At 42.0% G+C, this 25,846-nt stretch overlaps 1 long non-coding RNA gene across 1 annotated transcript in view; it reads left to right on the top strand.

The window, feature by feature from the left end:
* LOC138747049 (uncharacterized) overlaps positions 1 to 25,491 on the top strand; it is a 45,339-nt gene extending 19,848 nt beyond the window's left edge. Inside the window, exon 3 of the long non-coding RNA XR_011347284.1 lies at positions 25,192 to 25,491. This is a non-coding gene — a long non-coding RNA (uncharacterized lncRNA). The remainder of the gene's footprint in view (positions 1 to 25,191) is intronic.
* Positions 25,492 to 25,846: the final 355 nt, after the last annotated feature.

The raw sequence follows: 25,846 nt of genomic DNA on the forward strand, positions 1-25,846 counted from the left end.
GTTGAAACGGCCCCGACATGAAATTACTTCCCTGGTCCAATTGGATCTCTTTAGGCAAGCCAACTAAAGTGAAACATTTTATAAGAGCTTTTGACGCAGCTTTCGCTTTAATATTTCTCAGTGTTATTGCTTCTGGAAACCTGGAGGCCATACACATGACAGTTAACAAACATTGATTCCCAGCTTTTGACTTGGGCAATGGACCAACACAATCCACAATAACTTTAGAAAAGGATTCATCCAAAGCAGGGGTGGTTTGTAATGGAGCCACTGGGGGACCCTGAATGGGTTTACCCACAACCTGACAAATGTGACATTTCTGTCAAAATGTCACACATCCTTTCTTAAACTAGGCCAATAGAATTGTTTCATAATCTTATACATGAGTTTTCCTTACACCAAGATGACCACCCAAGGTCGTGCTATGAGCCAAGGTTAAAATTCATCCCTGTAGGCTTTAGGAACTACGTTGTGAGCAATTGTCCATTCCTCACTGGCAGGGATATCAGGTGGTCTCCACATCAACACACCGTCCTTGAAATAATAGCCAACTGGCACTTTCTTAATTTCATCAGCAGAGAGAACCTTATCTCTCGCTTCAGTAACACCAGCTATCTTCTTCTTCTTTGGCTTGGCTTCGCGGACGAAGATTTATGGAGGGGTAAATGTCCACATCAGCTGCAGGCTCGATTGTGGCTGACGAGTCCGTTGCGGGACAGGCAGACACGGTTGCAGCGGTTGCAGGGGAAAATTGGTGGGTTGGGGTTGGGTGTTGGGTTTTTCCTCCTTTGCCTTTTTTCAGTGAGGTTGGCTCTGCGGTCTTCTTCAAAGGAGGTTGCTGCCCGCCGAACTGTGAGGCACCAAGATGCACGGTTTGAGGCGATATCAGCCTACTGGCGGTGGTCAATGTGGCAGGCACCAAGAAATTTCTTTAGGCAGTCCTTGTACCTCTTCTTTGGTGCACCTCTGTCACGGTGGCCAGTGGAGAGCTCGCCATATAACACGATCTTGGGAAGGCGATGGTCCTCCATTCTGGAGACGTGACCCACCCAGCGCAGCTGGATCTTCAGCAGCGTGGACTCGATGCTGTCGGCCTCTGCCATCTCGAGTACTTCGATGTTAGGGATGAAGTCGCTCCAATGAATTTTGAGGATGGAGCGGAGACAACGCTGGTGGAAGCGTTCTAGGAGCCGTAGGTGATGCCGGTAGAGGTCCCATGATTCAGAGCCGAACAGGAGTGTGGGTATGAAAACGGCTCTGTATACGCTAATCTTTGTGAGGTTTTTCAGTTGGTTGTTTTTCCAGACTCTTTTGTGTAGTCTTCCAAAGGCACTTTTTGCCTTGGAGAGTCTGTTGTCTATCTCACCAGCTATACCCCACTATAATTCTTCACAGGATAACGACAAATCTTTACACTCAGGTTTAACACCAGAACTCAAGTCTAATAAAGAAGGAGGTAAAGTCTTGGCAGGTCATTACAACCTGAGAACTGTTTTGTGAAATCAGTCTGCACAGGATTGCCTGCATTGGCAAGCTTTTTAGCCATAGCCTGAGTCACTGCGCAGGCTGGATATCTATCAGAATCTGTCTTTATCTCATCAATGATAGGCTTAACTGTCAAGTGCACTACAGGGACAACTTTACCCTCTGCAAGGTCATTTCCTTATAACAATGAAACATTGGTAAACTTGATCAGGTCCCTATTATAACAGATCCATCAAGTAATGCTGATTTCAACACTATCCTGTGCAGAGGTATTGACTCCAGATCACCCCCCCCCCCACCCCCCGACCTCAAATGAAATTTATTTCATCCGTGGTAGTTTCATCGTCAAACTCCAAAACATCGTCCAACGTGGGTGACTGGGTAGCCCCAGTATCTTGAAGGATTTTCACTTGCACCTTTGGTGACCCTTCCTTTACTGACACCCAACTCTCTGACAAAAAAAAATTGAATTCATCCCTAATGCTATCAGCAGGTCTGGAACCTTTTCGATTACTATGTTTTTTTTAATGTGGCACTGCCTCCTTTTCTTTCTTTTTTCTCAGCACAGAACTATTTGTGATCACATGACCAGGTTTCTTACAATAGTGGCAAAGGGTTTTCCTTTTCTTGCTTCCCTTCATCTTTACCCCTACTTCCTGATTTATTTTCTAACTTACCTGGATAGTCCATATTACTCTTTTGTAAGGTTCCTCTTGTCATACCCACACTCCTGTTCGGCTCCGAATCATGGGTCCTCTACCGGCACCACCTACGGCTCCTAGAACGCTTCCACCAGCGTTGTCTCCGCTCCATCCTCAACATCCATTGGAGCGCTTACATCCCTAACGTCGAAGTACTCGAGATGGCAGAGGTCGACAGCATCGAGTCCACGCTGCTGAAGATCCAGCTGCGCTGGATGGGTCACGTCTCCAGAATGGAGGACCATCGCCTTCCCAAGATCGTGTTATATGGCGAGCTCTCCACTGGCCACCGTGACAGAGGTGTACCAAAGAAAAGGTACAAGGACTGCCTAAAGAAATCTCTTGGTGCCTGCCACATTGACCACCGCCAGTGGGCTGATAACGCCTCAAACCGTGCATCTTGGCGCCTCACAGTTTGGCGGGCAGCAACCTCCTTTGAAGAAGACTGCAGAGCCCACCTCACTGACAAAAGGCAAAGGAGGAAAAACCCAACACCCAACCCCAACCAACCAATTTTCCCCTGCAACCGCTGCAATCATGTCTGCCTGTCCCGCATCGGACTTGTCAGCCACAAACGAGCCTGCAGCTGACGTGGACTTTTTACCCCCTCCATAAATCTTCGTCCGCGAAGCCAAGCCAAAGAAAGAAGGTTCCTCTTGTACAAAGGTCACAAACCTCTCACTAGGACCAGAAGGTGGAACTCCGTTTCTCATCCTCTCTCTCTCAAATTGCCTCAAATCTACATTTTTCTCACTCAATCTGTTCCAATGGTAACCATTGCTCAGGAAACAGTTCTAACACCTCCTCTCCAAACTTTCCCACTGCTATATAGTTTTTAACTATAATTCTCTGGATCTCCACCTTTTTCATAGACAGTTTTATTGCTACAAGTCCCAACATTTGGGCAATAACCACCAACTCATCCTTTGTTTTTTTTTGACTATTTTATTTATTGAACATATATAATGTCAAAAATGATTATAGCATGAGTACATAATAAAATATTCATAAATATATGCTGAAACTCTATTTATAAAAATGAAAACACTAAAAACTAAAAAACTACAAACTACAAAAAACCCACCCTCCCCCCTAAACTAATCTTCAAACTAAAATATAAGATATTTCATTGCAAAACAATTACAGGTAATTAATTTAGATTCCATCAGTTGACACTCAAAAGCATCATAAAGTGTTATATTTTTAGGGAAAACTTCACTGATCAAGAAAGTAATTAATAAAATCATAATTTTAATTTCATTATTTTAGCATATGGACCCCAAATGTGCAAAAATAAAGAATATTTATCCCTTAAATTACACATGATTCTTTTCTAATGGAATACAGCTTTGAATCTCAGCATGCCATTTGTCTAATTTGTCTAACATGAGATTTCCATGTTACAGCGACACATTTCCTTGCTATTACTAAAACCAACTTAACAAACTTTAATTGGGAATCTGACAACAATAATTTAGGAGTAACATTTGCAACATTTCCCAACAAAAATAATTCAGGATTTAAAGGAAAATTCACTCCCGTTATCCATTTTAAAAATTTACTAATAGAAACCCAAAAAGGGTTAACATTTGAGCAAGACCATGTAGAATGAAGAAAAGTTTCAATTTCTGTTCCACATCTAAAACAATAATTCAATAAATCTGATCTCCATCTACTCAATTTCTGAGGAGTTATATATAATTGATGTAAAATATTATAATGAAATCATCTATATTGCACATTAATAGTATTTGTCATAACTTCTTTACACAAATTTTGCCAGACTTGTTAATCTATTATCGTGTCCAAGTCCTGTTCCCATCTTTCTTTTGAATTAAACAACCCTATTTTAGGTGCCTGTTTTTGAAATAATATACATGCAATTGAAATAAAATTTTTAATCATTCCATCAACCATAATTTGTTCCAAATTTGAAAGATCTTTTAAAATCATTCACGGTCCTAATTTCTCTCTTATCTATGCTTCCAATTTAAAATATCAAAATAATGCATTATAAAGTATTCCATATTTAATCATTAATTGATCAAAAGACATCAATCTATTATTATCATAACATCCCCCAAATTAGAGATTCCCTTGTGATACCATATCTTTTGAAAAAAAAAGGATTAATTACTGGTGTTTTTAATGAAAGAATATATTCATCAATTTCTAATTTAACTTTATTCCAGATGTTCAACAAATATTTTAGTATCAGACCTCCTTATCTATTACATTGGATTTAAAATCCCATTTACAAATAAACTCATCTGGTTTAATTTCTCCTATCTTATTTACTTCAGTATCCTCCCAGGATGGTCTAATTTTAATGAACATAAAAACTAAAAATCTTAATTGTGCTGCTCTGTAATAATTTTAAAATTGGGAAGTTTTAATCCTCCTTGTTCATATTTCCATGTTAATTTTTTAAATTACTTTTTGCCATCTTCCCTTTCCAAAAAAATTCCTAACTTTCTTATTTAAATCTTGAAAAAGTTTTTGAGGTAGAAATATAGGTAAAGTTTGGAATAAATTTTGAAGTAGTGAAAAAATATTCATTTTAATACAATTAACTCTCCCAATTAATGTAATTGGTAAACTTATCCATTTCTTTAAATCTTCCTCTATCTTTGTAAGTAATGTAATAAAATTTAATTTGATTAAATATTTCAAATTACTATCAATACGTATACCTAAATATTTAATCTTATCTGTCCATTTAAAACAAACCGCTTGTCTACATTGTGAATAATCGCCTTTTACAAGTTCCATTACTTCACTTTTATCTCAATTTATCTTATATCCCAAAATCTTTCCATAATCTAACAAATGACTATAGAGTCTTGGTAATGTTATTTGTGATTGAGTAAAATAAACTAATGCATCATCAGCAAATAAACTAATTTTATGTTGTACCTGATTTATCACAAATCCCTTTAAGTGTTGATCATCTCTAATCTTTTGTGCAAGTGGTTCCATAGCTAAAGGAAACAAAGCTATTGATAAAAGAAACCCCTGCCTACTAGATCTATTTAATTTAAAAGATTGAGATATCTGTCTATTAGTAATTACTTTAGCTTTGGCACTTCTATATGAGGCCTTAATTCAATTTATAAAGTAAATACCAAAACCAAATTTACTTAACATCTTAAATTAAAAAATCACACTCTAACCTATCAAAAACTTTTTCAGCATCTAAATCTACAATAAGACTTAAATCTTTTTTCTGAGCGAACTGAATTATACTTAATAACTTTACTATATTCTCCGAGATTTGTCTATTTTTAACAAAATCAATCTGATCCATATTTATTAAATCAGGAAGATATTCATTAATCCTATTCACCAATACTTTTGCTACAATTTTATAATCTACATTTAACAAAGATATAGGTCGATAAGGTGTATGCTTTAATGGATCCCTATCATTTTTTTAGGAATAACCGTAATTATTGACATAGAAAAAGTTTCTGGAGGACAATGTTGTTTAGAAGCTGTTCTATTATTTTCATAAATAATGGAATCAATAACTCTTTAAACTCTTTATAAAAGTGAACTGGAAATCCATCTTCACCTGGAGATTTATTATTATTTAAACTAGTAAGCACATCATAAATCACCTGCTCAGTAAAAGGACTCTTTAAATGATCTAAATTTTCTTGAGTCAAATATGGTCATGTTAACTGTGAAAACTCTTCATCTTGTAGTGAATCAGATGTATATAACTTCTCGTAAGATGTCTTAAATACCTCATTAATTCTTTGTGACTTGTATGTCACCATCATTATCCTGTTTTATAGCATTAATTGTTCAATAACCATAGGACAATTACAGTATGGAAACAGGCCATCCTGGCCCATCTAGCATGCACCAATTGAAGTGAACTCTACTAGTCCCACCTACCTGCTCCCTATCCACAACCCTCCAATCCCCTCACATCCATGCAATCATCCAACCTTCTCTTAAATAACAAAACTAACCCTGCTGCAACCACCTCTTCTGAAAGGTTATTCCACTCAGCCACCACTGTCTGAGTGAAGAGCTTAGCCTTATGTTACTTCTAAAGTTTTGCCCCCTAACCCTTAACTTATGACTCCTCATTCCAATCTCACCTCCCTTCAAGGGGAAGAGCCTCTTCATATTTTAAGAAAAATTTAAGAAAAATTTGAACAGGTTTATGGATGGGTGGGGTATAAATTTAAATTTAGACATACAGCAAGCCTGTGCCGCCAATTATACCCAATTAACCTACAGCCCCAGTACATTTTTGAAGAGCCCCCAGGGAAAACCCACACAGACAGTGGGAAAATGTCGCACCCTGGTTCCCATCACTACCATTGTGCTAACCCTACACCAACTGTGCCACCCAATATGAAGAGATATGGTCTGGGTGCATGTCAGAGGGTGCATATCAGCACAGACTAGAAGGGATAAAAGGCGGTCGGGCCCCGGCGGTCGTCAGCGATGGACGCTAGGGTGAGTACCTGGTTGGCCGCGGGGGTGGCTGTGGCGACAGCAGCAGCAGCAGTTGCCACAGTCGGGACCGAGGCCGGGTCGAGTGTTCCGCACGGGGGCGAGAGGTGGGCTGCCCCTTCCGGGTTCGGCATCTCCGTGACGTCAGGCGTTGCCGTGCAGGGGAGCCCTCGCTCTCATTGGACGAGAGCTCTGGGGAAGAAGAGTTTGAATGGGATAGTGGAGGGTGGGCTTCACACGAGGCACTGTGTTTGCCGGCGGCCATTTTAAACCTACAGACTGCAGAAAAGTGGCCGTTTTTAAGGCACTTCTGGCACCTGGCTTTTCTTGCTGGGCACTGGGATCTGCTGTGCTTGTCCCTCCCGCAGAAATAACATTTTGGGTTCGCACGGAGCAGTGTAGCAGCAGCCGACAGGCCGTCAGTATCTCGGGGGGTGGTAGGGTAGAAGGGCACTCTACTCACATCAGAACGTGGGGTCCAGTCCCGAGAGAACTCGGTGGACTTTAAGGCTGCATCCTCCATTGTGATTGCAATCCGGGCCACGTCCTCTAGTTTTTCTACCTCTTGATCGAGCAAGTGCAGCCTCACTTCATTCGATCGGAGCCTGGCCACATAGGCATCCCGGACGAGATCGTTTGTGATCTCGGCAGCAGTTTTGTTCACACAGTTACAGTCCTTGCCCAATGCCTTTAATACTTGTAAATATGCCCTGCTGGACTCGCCAGGCTGTTGCTTCCTCGACGCAAGCATGAGCCGGGCATGAAGTCTGTTCACCGGTTGATCATACAGTTCTTTCAGTACCTTTATGGCTGCGGTGTAAGTGGTCTCATCCTGGATGTTCTCGTAGACTCTCAAGGACACCATAGACAGCAATGCTGTTAGACGCTGGTTATCCTCCTCCACTTCAATGAATCTCAGGAAGTTTTCAAAGTTCAGCAGCCAGAAGTTAAAGGCTTTGAAGGCTGTAGCTGACTGTGGGTCGATATCAAGTTTTTCTGGCCGAGTTAAACGCTCCATCCCTTTAAATAAAAAATTATTTTTGCTAATAAAATTGTAGAGCTCGTTGAAAGAATCAAAGACTTGTTGATCCAAACCAAGGCTTTTATTAGCAAAAGACAGGAGCTCTTCGCAGGTGGCCGACCAGTCCGGAATGATCCGACCTGGCTAGGGACACAACCCTTTAAGGCCCAGACATTAGGCGTGGCTTAGCTCTCAGCCAATCGCTGTAAGCACAGTCTAGATACAGTAACTATATACACTATGTACATTGGTGATAGATCTGTACTATCACGCTAGTCTACTCAATCTTTCTCCATATTCTAGATATTGCAATCCAGGCAACATTTTAGTAAATCTTCTCTGCCTTATTGATATATTTTCTATAATTTGGGAACCAGAACTGCATGCAGTAGTCCAAACTTGGCCTCACCAATGCCTTGAACATTCTCAACATCATCCCCAGCTCCTATATTCTATGCTTTGATTTATTAAGGCCAGCCTACCAAAAGCCTTCTTCACCACCCTATCTATATGAGAATCCACTTTCAAAGAATGATGAACCATTATTCCAAAATCTTTCTGTTCCTCTGCATTCCTCAATGCCCTCCCCTTCACTGCATACATCCAGTTTTGATTATTCTTCCCAAAATGAAGCACTTCACATTTATCTACATTAAACTCCATCTGCCACCTTTCAGCCCACTCTTCTAAGCCATCCAAATCCTTCTGCAGTCCACAAAAACCATCCTCAATATCCACAACTCCCCCTATTTTTGTATTGCCCACATAGTTACTCACCCAATTTACCACTCCATCATCCAAATCATTAATGCAAATGATGAATAACAAGGTACGCAACACCAATCCCTGAGGCACACCATTCGTCACTGGCCTTCATCCTGACAGACAGTTATCCACCTAGAAGATTGTTCTGCTTTTAATTGCCAAGCCAGAACTTTATGTGATTGTTCCCCTAACTCATAACGTTTCTGCTTAGATTGTAATATCATTTTCTGTTCTGTATGTTAGCATTGTATTATATTGTAATTTTTAAATTTGCTAATATTCTATATTTATCCTCAGAAGATGATTTTTGAATTTCTTTTTCTAATAAAGTTATCTCCTTTTCCAATTTGTCTAAATCTTTCATATTTTTTTAACGTTTTGAAGAATAACATATAATTCAACTTCATAAATAAGCTTTCAATGTATCCTAAATAACAAACATATTATCTACTGAATTTAAATTAGTTTCACAAAACAATTGAACATGTTGTCTTATAAATAAACAAAAATCTGGTCTCTTCAATAATAAAGAATTCAATCTCCCTCTATAAACAAAATGCTGTTTTTCTAAAAATTCCAACTCAATTAAAAGAGGAGAATAATCAGATAATAATCTAGGCTTATAATTCTCAGCAATCACTCTTGATTGATTTTGAGCAGAAAGCAAGAAAAAATCAATTCTCGAATATGTATAAAATCTGATAGAATAAAAAGAATAATCCCTTTTCTTAGGATGCATTCTTCTCCATATATCAATTAAATTAAAATCTTTAATTAAAAATATCAATGATTTAGCTGTCTTTGAAGATTTATCCAATACAGGTTCTAAACAAAAATTAAAATAACCACCCACTAAAACATTTTCGTGTTCATTCACTAAATTTAAAATAGTATCCTGTATAAATTTTTGATCGTCTAAATTTGGTGCATAAATATTCAATAAAGTCCATTCTTCAGAAAATACTTGACTATTTACTTTCCTGCCAGATGTGTAATTACATCTTAGATTTTAACTGGTAAATTTTAAAAATAAAATTGCCACTTCCCCATCTTTAGAATTAAATGCGATGTAAGCTACTTGACCTACCCAATCTCTTTTCAATTTTAAATGTTCACTTTCAGTTAAATGAGTCTCTTGTAAAAAAGCAATATCTACTCCTGATTTCTTGATATACGATAATACCTTCTTTCTTTTTATGTGTCCATTAATCCCATTAATATTAAAACTTAATAACTGTTTTACCAAACTCATCCTTTGTCATGCTCTGCAAACCCACAGAGAATGGGGATTTCAAAAAACTCATTAATATCCATTGTGGCTGTCCCCCCCCCCCCCACCCCCCACACACATACCTACAAACCTTTTAATTGGTTTTCAAAAAGGAATTCGATCAATCAATTTTGGTCGGATCCTGGACGAGACCCCAACTTGTAACATCACAGGGCAACAGCAATGGAAATTCACCAGGCCAATGTTTTTTTTTCTTTTAATACACTATATTTATTAATAACTACTAATAATATGAGTCAAATCAAGCTCAACTAGTGAAAATGTACGTCTGTGTGTTTTGTGTGTGTGTGTGTGTGTGTGTGCGCGTGTGTGTGTGTGTGTGTGTGTGTGTGTGTGTGTGTGTGTGTGTGTGTGTGTGTGTGTGTGTATGTGTGTGTGTGTGTGTGCACGACAGAGATATTCAAACCATTACAGCTTGGGCACAATTCTGGAAAGTTATTCCAAAGTCTAGTCTTAGAAATCCATTGTTGAAATGCAGACTTGTAAACTGATGCATAGGAGTAATTACTAAGGAGATGGGAGAGATTGAATGACTGGTGCCAAAGACTCACAAACTCTCATTGAGTATGCTTCCTGAGAAATATCTCTTTGTATGAATGGTTGTCACAGCTCTCCTTTTCCTTGTGTAGGGGAAATGAAATGCGTGACTTCCACGATGCTTCCAAAACCCAGGTATGGGTCAATCGAAATGACTATTACTTTGGTCTTGATCCGATGCAGCAATTCTCCTTTTTCTTTGGTCCTGGTGGGGTTCAATAATTTTTCTGATTGGGTGAATCTATTATCACATAATCATTCCTGCTCCGTGTTTGATGAGATGGCCGCTGGTCATGAAGTGCTGTTCCTTCAGTGTTCCACCCAACTTGACTCTTTCACCACCTGTATCCCTGGATAAAGCAGCACATTGTTCTTTCTTCTCTCCAGAGTACAGCCTGTAGTATCTGTTGCCATCCAGTCTCTCCAAATTTGTGAATGGTTGTAGCCTTGACTAGCGCTTAAAGTCATATTCCCACTAAATGAAATGGGAGTTCGTAACACCCGAAGGCAACAGTGAGAACAGAGTGAGTGCTGGGTGGTGTGGATCCTTGATGATTGCTGGTGTTCTCCAATGGCAGCATTCCCCACAGCTATCAGGCTCCTGAATAAACCCCATTTCAATGCTATCTATCATGTAGCCCTTGTTTGGTGCTAATTGAACTTTCTTTTCATTGCAATCCTACACTTTTACATGACTTTATGAATGTTAGAGATAACTTGTTACTCTACTCACAGAAGACCTCTTCTCATTTTATTAGGTATTCTGTGAGAAACAAACTTAAACTTAACTACAAAATTAATATTTTACCAGTCTGTACAAGTGAAAGCATTTGTATTTTAACCCCCAAAAATTCTGTGATATGTAAAAACAGGAAGTTATGGAAATATTTTGCAGGTCGAACAATATTCCATACAGCACAAAGCATTCTTACCATATATACATGTGTAATAGTCGAAATTTGCGAACCAAATTTTCAGGTAAAATTTAGGGGTTTGACTATTACATGCATCCTACTTTTGACTGTGGTAGGTACCTGCATCATTTGAAGCCTCAGAAGCTCGGATGGGCAAGCATGTGACTGGAACGAGGTGGTAGGTCTGTGTTTAAGGAGTTGGGAGCTCAGATGGGTGGGCGGCCGGGGCCTAGGTGAGAGTCTGTGGTTGGGGCGTCAGGAGCTCGGATGGGTGGGCGGCCAGGTCAAAAATAGAGGGGAAGGGGGTTGACCTTTACACACAGTTTATGGAAAATATCAGATTTTGGAGCCAAAAATAGAGAGGTCAACATTTTCATGGTGTGGAGTATTACACGAGTATATATGGTAAATTTACAGGTCAATAACCCTACAGAGGAAACTCAAGATGCGATCTCTGTCCTAATAATTGGTATCTAGATCATCAAGTATGATCTATAGAAGAACACCATGATTCTGGTAAGCATTACAACAATTGTAGAACTTCATGTTAAATCTCACAGCTGTTGGTCTTGGCACAGTCAGTAAGTCTATAGTTTTGTCCGGATTTGTTCTATTCACCCTTTTTTTAAGCATGAAGAGGGAGAACAAAGCAAACAAGGACTAACTACTGTTAATTTGTTGTATCTAGCTTTGAATTATGGAGAAAATCAATGCCATTTGACCACATATTGAATAGTCATAAATCCCAGCCAAAATGCATATGAACAGGGATTGGGGAAGTAAATAGTCTAATCTGGAATTAATATATTCCATGTTTCAACAATGGAATTCCATTGGAATAAATCCCATTTGTTATAATGTTGTAACATTATGAGAGGTATTGAATGAGCCTTCTAAGGGCTGCTCTGAAGGTTAATGTCGAGCTGATTTAAAATCATAAGGCCATTCTCAGAGGGCAGAGGACTTGCATTGAAAAGCGTGTCAGTTGGTTAGAGCAAAATTGACCCAGAAGATTTGACAGAAATGTCAGTCATGACCAGGGAAAGCTGCATTAGGATTGCCTGTGTCTTTAATGTGCTGTTCATTCAATGAACAGATGCTCATTTGATTGATAAAGATGGCCCTTTGGTGGTGTGATACTCACATGCAAAGAGGCTAAAGTTACAGCACTCTATTGAGGTGGATAGAGAATTGGTTGACAGACATGAAGCAAAGAGTAGGAATAAATGAGTTCTTTTCAGAATGGCAGGCAGGGACTAGTGGGGACCTGCAAGGCTCAATGCTGGGGCCACAGTTATTTACAATGTATATCAATGACTTAGATGAGGGAATAGAAGCAGCATCTCCAAGTTTGCAGATGACATGAAGCTGGGCGGCAGAGATAACTGTGTAGGGGATGCTAAGAGGATGCAGGGTGACTTGGACAAGTTGGGCAAGTGGGCCAAGGCATGGCAGTTGCAAAATAATGTGGATAAATGTGAGGTTATCCACTTTGGAGACAAGAACAGGAGAGATTATTACCTAAATGGTGTCTGATTAGGAAAAGGAGAGAGGCAATGAGACCTGGGCACCAATCATTGAAAGTGGGCGTGGAGGTACAGCAGGCAGGGAGGAAAGCAAATGGTATGTTGGCATTCATAGCAAGAGGATTCGAGTACTGGAGCAGAGAGGTTTTACTGCAGCTGAATGGGGCCTTAGTGAGACCACACCTGGAGTATTGTGTACAGTTTTGGTCTCCTTATCTGAGGAAAGACATCCTTGCCAGAGAGGGAGTGCAAAGAAGGTTCACTAGATTGATACCAGGGATGGCAGGTCTTGCATATGAAGAAAGGCGGATTGACTAGACTAACATTCACTGGAATTTAGAAGATTGGTGGGGGTGGGGGGGATCTCATAGAAATGTATAAAATTCTTAAGGGATTAGACAGGCTAGATGCAGGAAAGTTGTTCCCGATGTTGGGGAAAACCAGAACCAGGGGTCACAGTTAAAGGATAAGGGGGAAGTCGATGAGAAAAAAAAAATCTCTCAGAGAGTAGTGAATCTGTGGAATTCTTCACCTCAGAAAGTAGTTGAAGCCAGTTCCTTATCTATATTTAAGAGGGAGTTAGTTTTGGCCCTTGTGGCTAAGGGGATCGGTGGGGGAGGGAAGGCAGGTACTGGGTACTGAGTAGACGATCAGCCATGATCATAATGAATGGAGGTGTAGGCTTGAAGGGCCAAATGGCCTAATCCTGCACCTATTTACTATGTTTCTATGTTTCTAATCCCAATGAAGTACAGGGGTAATTAGTAAAACAATACAGGAGTAAATCTCCAGTCTAAATTCTTTTGTACTGTGCAAATTTAATTTCACATGATGCATCACCCAAGGTGAACCCACACAAGGTGTTTGGATACTGAAGGTCTGCGCAGACCAATTGATGGAGGTCCACATGAAAATGTTCAACACCTCACTGAAGCAGTCATCATTCCCGCAGGGTTCAAGATAGCCACCATCATCCCAGCTCCACAGACAATGCTGTAGCCTTGTCCCTTCACTCTGTCCTGACTCACCTGGAGAATGATACATTATACATTAGGCAGCTGTTTATTGACTTCAGCTCGGCATTTAATATGATGATCCCCAGAGGCTGGTGGAGAAACTGTTCTTGGTAACGGACTTCCTAACGGAAAGACCACAGTCTGTCTGGGTCAGTCACGGTACGTCGAGCACATCACACTGAGCACGGGCACCTCAGGGCTTTGTGCTCAGCCCGCTCCTATTCACGCTACTGACCCACAACTGCATCACCAGATCCAGCTCCAACAGTATCATCGTATTTGCAGATGACACAACAGTCGTTGGCCTCATCAGCAACAACGTTGAGTCCCACTACATGTAGAAAGTCTTGTGATATGGTGCGAGAGTAACAACTTGGGTCTCAATATGGACAAGACAAAGGAGATGATTGTAGACTTCAGGAGGACCAGGAACGACCACCAAGATCTGTAGTTGAGAGAGTGAAGAGATACAAAGTTCCTTGGACTTCACTTAACCCGTGACCCATCATGGACACTCAACATCTTCTCATTTATCAGGAATGTCCAACAGCAACTGCATTCCTGAGAAGACTGAAATGCAAGGCTACTGACCACCATTATGTCAACCTTCTACAGGAGCTCAAACGAGAGAGTCCTGTCCAGCTTGTTATGAGCCCAAAGGACTCCAAAGCCCAGCAGCAATAGATATTCACCACAACAAGTAGTTACTTAAACAAAAGTTGTTTTTAATTACCTCTAAACATGAAAACAGAATCAAACTTTAACTTATCACTATTAACTTAACTACCCAACTTAACCCCCTTCTAATTCTAAGTGCACATGTATGTAATGTGTGTGTAAATTTAAGAAAAGTTCTTTCATTCACAGTTCAATCTCACTTTGCTTTCTCCCAAGTTCACTGGTTGCAAGCAATTCTTATACCGTGCACAGAACTTAACATGTATAAAGTTCACCAGGCTTTGGGGCTTGAAAGGTAAATGTTTACCACTCAGGAAGGTTCTTGTAGGTTTGCAGAGAGAGATGTGTTGTTCCAGGATTTCCACAACTAAGGTACCACCATTAGTCACCTCAATGTCTTGCTGATAAAATCTGCCCCATCAGGGTTCTCCAGATGATAATCTCTTTCTTTCAGGCTACCACAGAGTTCCTTTCTGTTATTCTTATTCCAAGAGAAACATCAGACAGCACTTCCAGCCATCCGCCACTCTGGAGCTTCTATTTCAGTTCCAAAAAGCTTCTCCTGGCTGACACTCTTCAGTCTCTCCCTCTCTCTGAGATTCCAACTGCCAGCCACATGTTCTTCTCTCTCTCACTTGCAAAACTCCTCCAGCAAACAATAGGAGTCAGTCTTCTAGTCCATCTGTTTTTTAGGTAAACAAACCTCTCAATGACCTCTGAGTGAGCACTTTGCAGAGAGGTCAAAAGCCTTGCAAAAAGGTCCAACACAGACAACCTGACTCCAGTTATTCTTCCAAGACAATAGCCTATTCATTTCATGACATCATTTCAATTAGCACCTACTTGTGAAATATGCATAGCATTCTCCATAGTTTCTACAAAGTCACTGAATACAAATTCTTCAGAATTTCAAATAAGATTTGTTTTAAAGTGTGTGTATGTATGCAACCTACTCTAATTTTACCAATTTATCTCCCAAAAACATCTCCAAATATTCCATCACAGGCTGCATCACAGTGGAGGTGTTTCCTTTCTTTCTTTTTCTTACTTTTGGGTAGAAGGGGGAATGGTGAGAAAATATATAACTTTTTTTTGTATAATTGGCTATGGATATTTGATTAATGTTTTATTCATTTTTTTCCTGTAATGATGTAAAATTTAATAAAAGAATTACTTGGCCTTTAATTTCCGACTGAAACCACTGTTTCTAGACCTTGTATCTACTCTGTTCAGGAGAATATTATTTACTTCATTAGTGCAGAGTGGGGAGTTATTCTTGCAAAGGTTAATTGAAGAATTTCAACACTTGTAAGTGACTGAAGGGATTTCCATGGTTCGAAAGTATAGATTGGATTTAAAATTGCTTCTGCATCAATCTCTTGGAGATTTTGTTTGAAATTTACTTTTATGGTGAGATTTCTTTTAGTCTTTGGTTTTGAAGATAGCTGAGAGGCACTAAAGAATTCTTTCAATCAGCTCAGCTCTCAATCTTCTAAGTTCCAATGACTGTCAGCTCATCATGCTAAATCTCAAGGGGGTAAAGAAAGAAACATAAAGGAAAACTTTCGAAAGGGGAGGGTGGAGGGAGTTTCTGGAGAGTAAATATCAAAAGGAATAAGAGTACAAGGAGAAAAGGATAATCATGTTACATGTGAGAGATTGATCTAATTATTGCTCACTAAAAAATGTCCCGCTGATTCAGGAGATTATCTCAGGCTTATCGAAACCTTTAACTTCACTTCGTTATTTCATTTTTCGTGGGGTTGGTCCTCGAACTTCACGTGGTTAGTGTAATTATATTGATTGCATTGGGTGGTCATCAATGGCAAGATTTCAGAGGTCATTAAAGCAGCCTGAAGTGGAGATGCATTACAATAATTTTAAAAATTAATTCAGTGGGCTTGGGGCATGGTCTTGATTGGTCAGGATGGTTCTCATAACTATATTTGTGAAGTTGTTGCTGGTGAATGCCTTGAACCACTGCAGTCTAAGCAATGAGAATATTGTCACAATATTATTAGATTGAAAGTTTCATGAAATTGTTACTCGGAGGTGCCGCTGAAGAAATATAGGTGCGTTGGGGCAATGCATTCTCCAATTATAGTCAACATTGACATGTCATTACTTGGATGAAGGGAATGGATGTAAAAGTTCAAAGTTCAGATTTATTTTCAGAGTACGGTCGTGATGTCACATACGATTATTATTTTCCCTTCAGGTGCGGCAGATTGTCCATTTATCGGTAATTATACACGGTACTCAAGAAAAGGTTACCTACACAGAAAAGAAAAATGTAAAGAAAGAAATGTAAATAAGCTGACTGTGCAATACAGAAAAATAAATAGTTTGCAAAGCAGAAGTCCTAAAATGAGCCTGTGATTGAGTCTTTTGTTCAGAGTCTGATGGTGGAGGGAGTAGTAATTGTTCCTGAACCTGGTGGTGATAGACTTGTGGCACCGTTACCTCTTTCCAGATGGCTGTGAGAACAGAGCGTATCTGGTGTGGCTCCTTGATGATTGCTGCTGCTCTCCAACGGTAGTATTCCCTGTAGATTTTCTCAATGGCGGCGAGAGTTTTGCCTGTGATATACTTGGCTGTCTCCACTACTTTTCGCAGGGCTTTTCACTCAGTTATCGGTGCCCCCATACCAGGCTGAGGTGCAGCCGGTCAGCACACTTTCCACCTCACTTCTCTGTTAGGCAGAACATCAATGTCCTGAGCCTTCACATGATGTAACCTTGCAGAGGATGAGATAGACAATGATCTCACTATCTTCTGACACTCAGGCACATCATTATCTCAGCCTGCAGACTCACAGATTTCCTGCTGACAGTCTCAAAATCATGCGTCTGGTTCCCACGCTTCTCTTCATAATCACCTCTCCATGCAATCTGTTCCATTTCTCTGCTCTTGCAGGAGAGCAATCTGCTCGTACATGGAATCTTGTGGGAGTGCCAGAGGCCAGTTGTCTGGTGAGCATTGTCTTTTACTACTGGAGGACTGTGAACCACTTGGAGTAATGTCATTGTGTACACTGAGAGCGCTCAGCTCCCTGGTGGCATTTTCCTATAATGCAGCCAGTCAGCCGAAACCCCACAACTTTCCACCACGCCTCTGTAAAAATGCTCCAGGGCTTCTGGTGTCATGCCAAACCTCCGCAAACTGCTGAGGAGGTAGAGGTGCTGACGTGCTTTCTTCACGATGCCATTGGGTTCAGGAAAGATTCTCCAAGATGGTGACTCTCAGGAATTTAAATTTGCTCACCCTCTGCACCTCTGATTTCCCCATTGATCACCTCTGACTTTCCCTTCCTGAAGCCCACAATCAGCTCTTTGGTTTTGGTGACATTCTGTGCGGGCTTGTTGTTGGTGCACCATCCAGCCAAGTTTTCAATCTCCCTCCTGTATATTGACTCCTTGCCCATTTTTATATGGGTTGGCGCTTTGACCATAATTATGTTGAGCTTTTCAAATGTACTGCAATTGTAGTTGCATTCCACCATCCTCCTGACAAAGTGTTTAGTGGGGTGAATGGATAGACTTTGGGTAGCCACCAGGTGACTCATAGATACAAAGATGTCATGTTCCTAGCCAGCAGTGACCCTCAGGATTGAACTCTTTGGGAGCTGGCCTGGCTTTCCTTTGTTGTTTGTACTTTTGGGTCACATTGCTTATCACGTCAGCCAATCCAAGCTGCTCTCCCATTGTTGCTACCCACAAGTGTGAGCTGCTTCCTTATTGGTGGAAATGCAAATAAACTCACCAATGAGCAGCTCCACCTGATATGACAGGCAGCTGGAGTTGTTGGGTCAAGCATGCAGTCCTGAGGATCTCCTCCATCACTGTTTTAGAGCTGAGGCAATTGGATTCTAATGATATAGACGTAATCTCTTAGGCTCCAGCCACTGGGAAGTCAATGGGATACTAGGTTTTGTTACAAGCCCAGAGGACCCCAAAACCCAGCAGCAATAGATATTCACTTAGAAAAATGGTTACTTAAACAAAAGTTGCTTTTAATTATCTTTAAACATGAAAACAGGATCAAACTTTAACTTATCTCTATTGACTTACTTAACCTAACTTAACCCCCTTCTAATTCTAAGTACACGTGTATTTAATGTTTTTGTAAGTTTAGAAAAGTTCTTTGATTCACAGTCCAATCTCACTTCTCACTCCTCCAAGTTCACTGGTTGCAGGCTATTCTTATATGCACAGAATTTAACATTTATGAATTTCACCGGGCTTTGGTGCTTGAAAGGTAAATGGCTACCACTCAGGAAGGTTCTTGTCAGTTTTCAGAGAGAGATTTGTTGTTCGCTGGACACCCACAACTGATTCCTTTAATCAGCCACTTCAGTGTCTTGCCAAAGAAACGTGATAACCTCTTTCTTTCAGGTCACCACAGAGTTCCTTTTTGTTTCCCTTATTTCAAGTGAAACATTATGCAGCCAGTCCTCTCCTCTTGTATGGACCACAAGGGCTTTGACCAGGTTGCACTAGGAACTCACAACCCATCATCCAAATGGGGTTTTTCCACAAGCTTGCCAGCTTGTCCTGTTCCAGTCCCAGCTGCTGCTGCTGACTGTAGAACTGCAGAACTCTCTATCTCTCTCTCTCCCTCTCTCTCTCTCTCTCTCTCTCTCTCTCTCTCTCTCTCTCTCTCTCTCTCTCTTTCAGAGAAAAGCCTGTTTGACTCCCTCTCTGCTTGCAAAAACCACACGACCCTCTTAGAAGAGCAAACAGCACTCCCAGACAGCCTGCAGCTCCGAACTCCTCCTCCGAGTTCTTTCATCTGTTGCTTTTCAAACAACAATCCAATAGTAAAGTCTGTTAGGTACTCTCCAAAGCTTTTGGAAAGGCTCTTAGAGTCTGCCTGTCTATCTTGAGCAGAGCTCCAGTATTTTAAATGAGATCTGTTTTGAAATGTTTGCATGTGACCTACATTAAAAAACCTGCTGCAATTTATCTCCCAAAAACATATCTAAAATCAATATAAAACCAACATAATCTGTCACAATTTTTTTATAGTACTGGTGAAAACACAGACACAAAAGATGAATTTCATTTGGGGAGGTGAAAGCGAATGCCCCTGAAATCATGGATTGAAGGATCCAAAATAAATCTTGCAGCCAATGAGTATTTTGGGGAAAGTTAGAAAGATCAGGTATGATTAAAAAAAAATGCTAGTACTGCCAGAGCTGCTGCAACAGCAGAACTGTGCACTGGTCGGACCTGTGGAGAGCGGGTAACGATGTCTCTGTGCTCCCCAGTAGGGTCCAACTGCTCAGTGTCACTGCTGTTGGCTCTGTACAGGCTTTAAACAGCTTGTTTAAAGGAGCCAACGGTGGCTTTATTTTAAAATCCTGCGACCACCGGTCTACACCCAAGATGGCCAGTGCCTATGATCAGTAGTGGCCATAATGGGTTGTTGTTACTGGAGAAGTGTAGGACTGGCACAGGGCACCAGAAAACGGGGATACCACATGAGAATGGGAAGCAGAGGAGACAACCCATGGAATGGTGACCATGGTGGCAGACCAGTGATTGAGGCTGAAGAACACACAGGCGGCAGGCTGTTGGCAACTTGAGGAGAGGAACCCACACAGGCAGTGGCCGCTGGCGACTGTAGTCGAGGGATTTGCAACGGGCTGTGAACCACTGGAAAGTGGCTGAAAGGGTACTAAGATGCGAGAGGTTGCCGAGAGCACTGAAGGGCTCATGATCGTGTTGGAGGTTTAGATCTTGAGATCAGGTTGCAGATGGTTTGGATTGGACTCTGTGTAGTTGTGAGGGCTGCAGGAGTACTGGAGACGAATCCACAGACACTCGGTGATTCAGGGAGGTGGGGGAGACTCTCTTTTGCTTCTCTTTCTCTGTAAGAGGCTCATCAGCCGATGGCGAAACTGTCTGCCTTATGGCAATTTTGTGTCATACTGCTCTGTCTTTATTACATGACTATAAATTGAATCTTGGAAACATAGACTCATGAAAGTGATGACAAGACCCTCAAAGACTCAAATAAACAAAGACCTTTGTCAGGAATTATTGTATATATATGATATCCAGGGGTTAAATGAGCACAGATCTCCTTCTTTGTGCAGTTCTGGTCTCCTTACTCAATGAAGGATGTACTGGCTTTGGAGGCTATGCAAAGGCAGTTTGTCAGGTTGATTGCAGAGGGGGTTAACCTATGAGGAGAGATTGAGTTGTCTGGGTCTGTACTCAGAATGAGAGGGGATCTTATGAAAGGCATGGATATGATAGAGGTAGGTAGGTTTTTTCCATTGCTGGGGGAGACCAGAACTAGGGGACATAGCTCCAAGATTCAGTGGAGTAGATTTAGGACGGAGATGAGGAGGAACTGCCTTTCCCAAAGGAGGGTGATTCTGTGGAATTCGCTGCCCATTGAAGCAGAAGAGGCGACCTCAGTAAATACATTTAAGACAAGGTTGAATAGATTTTTACATAGGAGGGGAATTAAGGGATATGGGGAAAAGGCAGGTAGATGGAGATGAGCCCATCATCAGATCAGCCATGACCTCATTGAAAGGTGGAGCAGGCTGGATGGCCGACTCCTGCTCCCGTTTTTTATGAATCCTAACAGGATTTCCATTTTACCGGCATTCCGGCTGATCTCACTAGTATCAGCACCCACATCTCCAATGTTTGTTTCTATTTGTCATGGATCTTTTAAGCTGTATGGAATGCACATTAAATACTGAGTGAATGGATCAAAGGTACAGGAACCGACAAAATGTGTCATTAATTACAGGATCATTATTCTCGAATGCTGGTGACAAAAGAAAACCACTGGGTTGAAGTCTCAAAATTCAACTTGTTCCCAAAATCAACAACCAACATCCCATCTTCTAACGAAGCAAATTACTAAGAAGTCAGCAATTTCAGATAATGTGAATCTCACATTTTGACAAATTCATGGCGTCATAGTTCCAACACTTAGATAGTTTTCTCTCTCCTCTTCCATTATGATGCACCATTAATAATTCACAAAAGGCTGAGTAGTGAAACAATCAGGCTTTTAATAGCTAAAGACTGGAACACTGTCAAACAACCATCCCCCTCCTTGACTGATCAGAGCAAAAGGAAAGGGGTAGCCTGCAAGGGGCTATGGGTAGGAACAGTCTCGGGTGATGAGTCCAGTCAGTAGCAGCCAATCACAGTGTAACAGTGGTTTACCACATCACCCTTCCTTTTTAAGAATAATCCTTCAGGGTGAGAACAAAAGAGAGTGAAACAACTGTACCTACATACACTTTACAGATTCTATCGGGGGGAGGGGTCTCCACTGTCGCAGCGAGTGATGTGACAATGGATGGGAGGAGGGGGGCTACCACAATGTCATGATCAGGTTGAGGGGTTGGCCTGTTAACAGATCATCGAGGGGTGGGAGCAGGTGGGGGTCTAAGGGAGTTGGTGCTGGTACATCATCGGCAGAAATAGTAGCCTGGGGTAAGGGGTGGTCAGCGGCAGGTTCAGGGGACCCTAAGGTTGGAGTGGGGGAGAATGTCTGTGGAAAGTCAATGGTGGTCGGGTGGGATCCCGACGGTGCCAGGTCTTGGACTGAGACCGTGTCTTCTCGCCCATCAAGGAAGGCAGCGTTGGTTCACTGGGGGTTGGTATGGAGGAGGCAGACCTTCTCGACCAGAGGGTCAGCCTTAGATTGCCTGCCATACATGCAGAGCAGGACAGGTCCCGGTGAGGTGAGCCAGGCAGGCAGCATCGTCCCTGAAGAAGACTTCCAAGGGAAGGTAAACATCCATTCATGAGGCATGCTGTTGATGGTGATACATAAAAGTGACCGAATGGAGTGAAGTGTATCTGGGACTTCTTGTCAATGGGAGACGTGGAGACCCTGTTGCCTCAGTGCCAGGTTGATGGTCCTCCTTTTCACTTGTCCATTTGCCTTGGGATTGTAGCTGGTGGCCCTGGTCGTGGCGATACCCCTGGCCAGCAGGTACTGCCGCACCTCATTGCTCATGAATGATGTACCCCGGTCATTGATAAAGCCAGGATACCTGAAGAGCGCAAAGATACTACGGAGAGCCTTGATAACAGTGGTTGTGCATGTCAGGATATGGGACGGCAAAGGGGAAACAGGAATATTCATCGATAACAGTAATGAAATAGACATTCTGGTTGGAGGAGGGGAGGGGACCCTTGAAGTCAATGCTGAGGTGCTCGAAGAGGCACATTGCTTTGATGAAATGTGCCTTGTCTGGCCAGTAGAACTGGGGTTTGCATTTGGCACAGACCTGGCAGTTTCCAGTCATTGTCCGAATCTCCTCAACAGAGTAAGGTAGATATGACAAAATGGGAAATCCTGGTAACTCTGGGATGACATAGGTTATTGTGGAGAGTCTGTAGTTTGTCCATTTGAAAACCAGCATAGGTTCCATGGGATAGGGCGTCTGGGGGCTTGTTAAGTTTGCCAGGTCTGTAGACGATATCATAGTTGTAAGTAGACAGTTCCATTCTCCACCCAAGGATTTTATCATTTTAATAATGTTTATTATTAAACATGAATGCAACCACTCGCTGGTCTGTGAGAAGAGTGAACCATTTCCCAGCGAGTTAGTGCCTCTAGTGGCGTTCTGCTTCCACAATAGCAGGGTCTCCTTCTTGAAGGAGGAGTGGTGAATCTCAGGGCCTTGGAGGGTACGAGAGAAAAAAGGCAATGGGCCGACGCGCCTGGTTGAGAGTGGCCGCCAGGGCAAAGTCAGACTCATCGCTCTCCACTTGGAATGGTGTTGACTCATCTATGGCATGCATGGTTCCCTTGGTGATATCATCTTTGACTCGTTCAAATGCCTTTTGGGATTCTTTTGTCAGGGGAAACATTGTGGCTTTGACCAGTGGCTGAATCTTGTCCACATAGTTGGGGACCCATTAAGCGTAGTAAGAGAAGAACCTGAGCCATCTCTTCAGTGCTTTTAGGGGATGTGGGATGGGCAGCTCCATCAACAGATGCATGCGGTCAGGGTCAGGGCCAATGATGTCGTCTGAACAACACAGCCAAGGATGGCCAGTCGTGCTGTCTGAAAGACACATTTGTCCTTGTTATAAGTCAGGTTCGTGCATTTTGCTGCTCGAAAGAACATTAAGATTAGCAGATCGTGGCCGCAAATGGTAACATTATCAAGGTAAGGGAAAGTGGCCTGTAGATTGTAACAGTCCACCATGCTGTCCATTTCCCATTGGAGTCCCTGTTTGTGATGTAGAAAGGGACCTAATAGAGACGGCCGTCCGCCCGAATGCCGTATATTGTGGTCCTTCGGGCTGGTGGTTGGCTGACTTAAGGTTGATAGTGGAAAACACGTGATGCTGTGCGCTCTGGTTGACCTTATCGGATATGTGGGGAAGGGGGTACACATTGAGCTGCGTATACCGGTTGATAGTCTCGCTGCAGTCAATTACCAACCTATTGTTTTCCCCGTGCCTGACCATGACAACCTGGGCCCTCCAAGGACTATTACTGGCCTTGATGATGATCTTGCCCAATAACCGCTGGACCTCTGACTTGATAAACGTCCTGTCAGCAGCACAGTCGTCAGAGTTCTGGAGGACCACCTCCAGTGTCTCTATAAGCTCAATCACCCTCAACAAATCGAGTGCCTTTTGTTCCAGTGATTGCTGATGTATGTACCCAGAGCGGAGACCAGCATCATAGGTATCTCTAATGAGGGCCTCGGCACTCTGGGAGGCAGACATGGCCTTACAGTCACAGGCTCTGCACAAGATCCGGAGGCCCCACAGGAACTCAGCGCTAGACTCTCTAGGGCGTTGTTTTCTGGTGGCCAGGAGATGCCTGGCAGAGATCTCGTTAACCTTCCGGCGATACTGGGCCTTGAGGATCTCCATCGCTTCCTAGTATGAACAGGCATCACTGATCATGGGGAAAACCTGAGGCCCGACCCACGAGAGGAGTAGCCTCAGCCAATTTGCGTCTATGGTGATGGCGTCTGCGGCTGCCGCCAAGAAGTTTTTGAAGCAACGTAGCCACAGCTCGAAATTGTTCAGGTTGTCTGGCGAATGTGGGTTGATATCAAGTTTCTCTGGTTTTAAGGACTTTTCCATTCTCCTTTGAAAATTTTAGTATTAAAATTGATGTACCATCAATAATTCACAAATGGCTGAGTAGTGAAACAATCAGGCTTTTAATAGCTAAAGACTGGAACACTGTCAAACAACCATCCACCTCCTTGACTGATCAGAGCCAAAGGAAAGGGTTAGCCTGCAAGGGGCTACGGGTAGGAACAGTATTGGGAGGAATGTCCAGTCAGTAGCAGCCAATCACAGTGTAACAGAGGTTTACCACACATTAATTTAAATTCCTTCATCTCCGCTTCCTAATACAAAGCACGGTAACAAGCCCTTCCAGCCCTTGAGCTTGTGTCATCCAAATACCTCAATTAACCACAACCCCCCCCCCCCCCCACTGTACATTTTGAAAGGTGGGAGGAATAACCGGATCCCCATGAGGAAAGCCTTACAGTCAGTGCCGGATTCGAACCCAGGTTGTTGACGTTGTAATGGCGTTGCACTAACTGCTACACTAACCGTGACTTCTCTAGAAGAAACGTGGTTCTCCTCTTTCAGCTAGCTTGTGTCATTTGGTTTCTCAACCTGAACCCAATATCCATCTCTTCCTTCAAATTTGTTTCACTTCTACCAGTAATCTATCCCAGTTCTGATGACAGGATATCGATCTGTATTCCTCTTCACAAATGTTGCTTTTCTGTTATTTATTTTCTGTCTTTATTTCAGATTTCCGGCCCCTGAAGTATTTTGCTTCAGATTTACAGTAACAGCACTGCTATCTGGAATTCAAACGATCAGCAACCTCAAGCAACCGGCAAAAAAAATCACAGAAAATATATGGGTAAAAAATATGGATGCTGCCATTAGTTCTCCATTCATGCAACACGTACTCTCGAGCAACCGGAATTCACTTATCTGGCATCTTCCAATCCCTGGAGTGTACCCAGCACTTGCTTTGGTACAGCTAAACAATAAATTGAGCAACTTTCTATTTACCCCCATTATCAAATAAACAATTGAAATTTTTTTTGGCTTGATTGGTCCCAAGTTCAATGCCAGGCCTGTCTGTGTTATTTGATCCCAAGCTGTGTTGAAACGGGTGTAAATAATGACATCGCTCGCCTGGGTTAGTAACGGAAAAATATGTCATTGTAATTATTGGCATCTTCTGCAAAATTTTGTCTGGCACAGGAACAGTTGCAATATTCCATAAAATGCTCTAAACTGCAGAGATCCAAAGGATGCATCCTTTAGTGTGAACAAGACATGACAGACCACCACCACCCCCACCTCACCCCACCCCCATCCTCCTTGCATGTAGAATCGCTTCCAGATCTTCCCCTCCACCACTAAATTGTAGCAGACAAATCCCTGGCTGTGG

Source organism: Narcine bancroftii, chromosome 12 (genome assembly GCF_036971445.1).
Source record: "Narcine bancroftii isolate sNarBan1 chromosome 12, sNarBan1.hap1, whole genome shotgun sequence".
NCBI lineage: Eukaryota > Metazoa > Chordata > Chondrichthyes > Torpediniformes > Narcinidae > Narcine > Narcine bancroftii.